Genomic DNA, 5268 nt, shown 5'->3' with positions numbered 1-5268 from the left:
CGCTGCTAAGTTTTCCAAATTTGCTGGCATATTGAGTGCAGCACTTTCACAGTATCATCTTTCAGGATTTGAAAGAGCTCAACTGGAATTCCATCACCTCCACTAGCTTTGTTCGTAGTGATGCTTTCTAAGGCCCACTTGACTTCACATTCCAGGATGTCTGGCTCTAGGTGAGTGATCACACCATCGTGATTATCTGGGTCATGAAGATCTTTTTTGTACAGTTCTTCTGTGTATTCTTGCCATCTCTTCTTAATATCTTCTGCTTCTGTTAGGTCCATACCATTTCTGTCTTTTATCGAGCCCATCTTTGCATGAAATTTTCCCTTGGTATCTCTAATTTTCTTAAAGAGCAGCCATGAAGAGATACCCCACGCCCAAGATAAGAGAAACCCAAGTAAGACGGTAGGTGTTGCAAGAGGGCATCAGAGGGCAGACACACTGAAACCATACTCACGGAAAACTAGTCAATCTAATCACACTAGGACCACGGCCTTGTCAACTCAATGAAACTAAGCCATGCCCGTGGGGCCACCCAAGACGGGCGGGTCATGGTGGAGAGGGCTGACAGAATGTGGTCTGCTGGAGAAGGGAATGGCAAACCACTTCAGTATTCTTGCCTTGAGAAGCCCATGAACAGTATGAAAAGGCAAAAAGATAGGCTATTGAAAGAGGAACTCGCCAGGTCAGTAGGTGCCCAATATGCTACTGGAGATCAGTGGAGAAGTAACTCCAGAAAGAATGAAGGGATGGAGCCAAAGCAAAAACAATACCCAATTGTGGATATGAATGGTGATAGAGCAAGGTCCAATGCTGTAAAGAGCAATATTGCATAGGAACCTGGAATGTCATGTCCATGAATCAAGGCAAATTGGAAGTGGTCAAACAAGAGATGGCAAGAGTGAACGTCAACATTCTAGGAATCAGCGAACTCAAATGGACTGGAATGGGTGAATTTAACTCAAATGACCATTATATCTACTACTACAGGCAGGAATCCCTCAGAAGAAATGGAGTAGCCATCATGGTCAACAAAAGAGTCCGAAATGCAGTACTTGGATGCAATCTCAAAAACGACAGAATGATCTCTGTTTGTTTCCAAGGCAAACCATTCAATATCACAGTAATCCAAGTCTGTGCCCCAGCCAGTAACGCTGAAGAAGCTGAAGTTGAACGGTTCTATGAAGACCTACAAGACCTTTTAGAACTAACACCCAAAAAAGATGTTCTTTTCATTATAGGGGACTGGAATGCAAAGGTAGGAAGTCAAGAAACACCTGGGGTAACAGGCAAATTTGGCCTTGGAATACGGAATGAAGCAGGGCAAAGACTAATAGAGTTTTGCCAAGAAAATGCACTGGTCATAACAAACACCCTCTTCCAACAACACAAAAGAAGACTTTATACATGGACATCACCAGATGGCCAATACTGAAATCAGATTGATTATATTCTTTGCAGCCAAAGATGGAGAAGCTCTATACACTCAGCAGAAACAAGACCAGGAGCTGACTGTGGCTCAGATCGTGAACTCCTTATTGCCAAATTCAGACTTAAATTGAAGAAAGTAGGGAAAACCACTAGACCATTCAGGTATGACCTAAATCAAATCCCTTATGATTATACAGTGGAAGTGAGAAATAGATTTAAGGGCCTAGATCTGATAGATAAGATAGAGTACCTGATGAACTATGGACTGAAGGTCGTGACATTGTACAGGAGACAGGGATCAAGACCATCCCCATGGAAAAGAAATGCAAAAAAGCAAAATGGCTGTCTGGGGAGGCCTTACAAATAGCTGTGAAAACAAGGGAAGTGAAAAGCAAAGGAGAAAAGGAAAGATATAAGCATCTGAATGCAGAGTTCCAAAGAATAGCAAGAAGAGATAAGAAAGCCTTCCTCAGTGATCAGTGCAAAGAAATAGAGGAAAACAACAGAATGGGAAAGACTAGAGATCTCAGTTGCTCAGTCGTGTCCAACTCTTTGTGACCCCATGGACTGCAACACACCAGGCTTCCCTGTCCCTCCCCAACTCCTGGAATTTGCTCAAGCTCATGTCCATTGAGTTGGTGATGCCATCCAACCATCTCATCCTCTGTCATCCCCTTCCCCTCCTGCCTTCACTCTTTCCCAGCATCAAGGTCTTTTCAAATGAGTCAGTTCCTCACATCAGGTGGCCAAAGTATTGGAGTTTTAGCTTCAGCATCAGTCCTTCCAATGAATATTCAGGGCTGATTTCTTTAGGATGGGCTGGTTGAATCTCCTTACAGTCCAAGGGACTGTCAAGAGTCTTCTCCAACAGCACAGTTCCAAAGCATCAATTCTTAAGTGCTCAGCTTTCTTTATAGTTCAAATCTCACAACCATACATGACTACTGGAAAACCCATTGCTTTGACTAGATGAACCTTTATTGGCACAGAAATGTCTCTGCTTTTCAATATGCTGTCTAGTTTTGTCATAGCTTTTCTTCCAAGGAGCAAGCATGTTTTAATTTCATGGCTGCAGTCACTATCTGCAGAGATTTTGGAGCCCAAAAAAATAAAGCCTGACACTGTTTCCACTGTTTCCCCATCTATTTCCCATGAAGTGATGGGACCAGATGCCATGATCTTAGTTTTCTGAACGTTGAGTTTAAGCCTACTTTTTCACTCTCCTCTTTCACTTTTATCAAGAGGCTCTTTAGTTCTTTGCTTTCTGCCATAAGTGTGTGTCATCTGCATATCTGAGGTTATTGATATTTTTCCCAGCAATCTTGATTCCAGCTTGTGCTTCATCCAGCCCAGCATTTCTCATGATGTACTCTGCATATAAGTTAAATAAGCAGGATGACAGTATACAGCCTTGACTTACTCCTTTCCCAATTTGGAACTTATTCCATGTCCAGTTCTAACTGTTGCTTCTTGACCTGCATACAGTTTTTTTTAACAGGCAGGTCAGGTGGTCTGGTATTCCCATCTCTTGAAAAATTTTCCACAGTCTGTTGTGATACACACAGTCAAAGGCTTTGGCCTAGTCAGTAAAGCAGAAGTAGAGGTTTTTCTGGAACTCTCTCTTGCTTTTTTGATGATCCACAGATGTTGGCAATTTGATATCTGGTTCCTCTGCCTTTTCTAAATCCAACTTGAACATCTGGGTGTTCACGGTTCACGTACTGTTGAAGCCTTGGAGAATTTTGAGCATTACTTTGCTAGTGTGTGAAATGAGTGCAGTTGTACAGTAGTTTGAATGTACTTTGGCATCTTCACATCCTATAATGTGAAGTCAAGTGGGCCTTAGGAAGTATCACTATGAACAAAGCTAGTGGAGGTAATGGAATTCCAATTGGGCTATTTCAAATCCTAAAAGATAATGCTGTGAAAGTGTTACATTCAATATGCAAGCAAATTTGGAAAACTCAGCAGTGACCACAAGACTCGAAAAGGTCAGTTTTCATTCCAATCCTAAAGAAAGGCAATGCCAAAGAGGGTCTCAGAAGATGAAGAAGATAGGCTGCCCTGCCTGCCACTATGCTTTGAGTAGAGAAAGAGAAATAGGCATGAGAACGGCAGAGAATTTGATCATGGTATATAGTTTGTTCATGTTGACTGTGAAATATGTATGGAATCTAGAAAATGGTACTGATGAACATTTTTGCAGGGCAGGAATAAAGACATGGACATAGAGAACACACTTGTGGACATGGAGAAGGGAAGGAGAGGGTGAGACAGATTGAGAGAGTAGCCATCTCTGGGGTCGCACAGAGTTGGACACGACTGAAGTGACTTAGCAGCAGCAGCAGCACTATTGACACATATACACTACCAAGTGTGAAATAGATAGCTAATGGGAAGCTGCTGTATAGCACAGATTACTCCGCTCATTGCTCTGTGATGACCTAAATGGGTGGGAGCGGGGAGGGGAGCTCCAGAGGGAGGGGAAGTATGTATACTTATAACTGATTCATGTTGTTGTCCAGCAGAAACTAACACAACATTGTAAAGCAATTATACTCCAATAAAAATGAAAGAATTATCTATGGTACCAAACGTATTGAAGTCTCCAATCAGAATTGGAGATACGGAAGTAGATCTCAGGGAAGAGTTCAAAAGCACTACTCTTCAAGGGTTTCAAAGCTCCCGCAGGCATACCGTATAGTGGTTGACCTGAGTACCATTATGTGTTAGTGGTTCAGTCGTGTCCGACTTTTTGTGACCCTATGGACTATAGCCCACCAAGCTACTCTGTTCATGGAATTCTCGGCAAAAATACTGGAATGGGTTGCCATTCTCATCTCCAGGGGATTGTCCCAACCCAGGGATCGAACCCGGGTTTCCCACATTGCAAGCGGATTCTTTTCTGCCTAAGCCAGAAAGGAAGCCCAAGTACAATTGCATTCAATCCACCTGGAGAAAGAAGTTTAGCTAGAACTGCTTTCTCCAGATGGATTGATTGTGCCAGATGGGAGGGTTTAACCTATGTGGACAGCACTGCCTGCAGTGGGTGGCCCACAGTGACTTCTGGGTTGGTGTTCATGTGACCATATGCGTCTGGAACCTGAACTGTGAGGAAGTTCCTTATATCTTAGTTGTAACTATAAATATCTCTCTTCAAGAACAGTAACCACCTTCTTATTAACCAGTTGCTATGGAAAAAATATTTAACCCCTTTGAATCTCACTTCTCTCACCTCTAAATTGGGGTTAAAAATCTCTGTTTACTTCACAAAGTTATTATACTTGGAATATAAATAATATATTCTGTGCTGGTCAGATTGTGCTGAAACTAATACATTCATACATTGTTGCTGCTGCTAAGTCACTTCAGTCCTGTCCTATTCCGTGCAGCCCCACAGACAGGGGCCCACCAGGCTCCCCTGTCCCTGGGATTCTCCAGGCAAGAACACTGGAGTGGGTCGCCATTTCCTTCTCCAGTGCATGAAAGTGAAAAGTGAAAGTGAAGTCGCTCAGTCATGTCTGACTCTTCGCGACCCCATGGACTGCAGCCCACCAGGCTCCTCCGTCCATGGGATTTTTCAGGCAAGAGTACTGGAGTGGGGTGCCATTGCCTTCTCCGACATTGTTGCTGCTAGATAGCAATTTGAAAGATACACCAAAAAGCATAAAATACACAAACTCCTTTGACCCAGTGATTTTGTTCCTGGTAATTTATTCTATGAAAAAAAAAATAAAAAAACTAAGTGAAAAATCATATACATTGTAGCATTTTCTATTCAAAAAGTTATAAACGATAATAGAATGATTAAATAAAATATCTTGGCTTAACACAATG

General features: G+C 42.4%; 1 protein-coding gene across 4 annotated transcripts in view; it reads left to right on the top strand.

The window, feature by feature from the left end:
• The window catches only part of INVS (inversin), a 135812-nt gene that overhangs the window by 65382 nt on the left and 65162 nt on the right, over positions 1–5268 (top strand). The window lies entirely within an intron of this gene.

The sequence above is a fragment of the Bison bison genome, unplaced genomic scaffold (genome assembly GCF_000754665.1).
Source record: "Bison bison bison isolate TAMUID 2011002044 unplaced genomic scaffold, Bison_UMD1.0 scf7180017864243, whole genome shotgun sequence".
NCBI classification, from domain to species: Eukaryota; Metazoa; Chordata; class Mammalia; order Artiodactyla; family Bovidae; genus Bison; species Bison bison.
The sequence above is the reverse complement of the archived record's forward strand: the minus strand, read 5'-3'. Positions and strand labels throughout refer to the sequence as shown.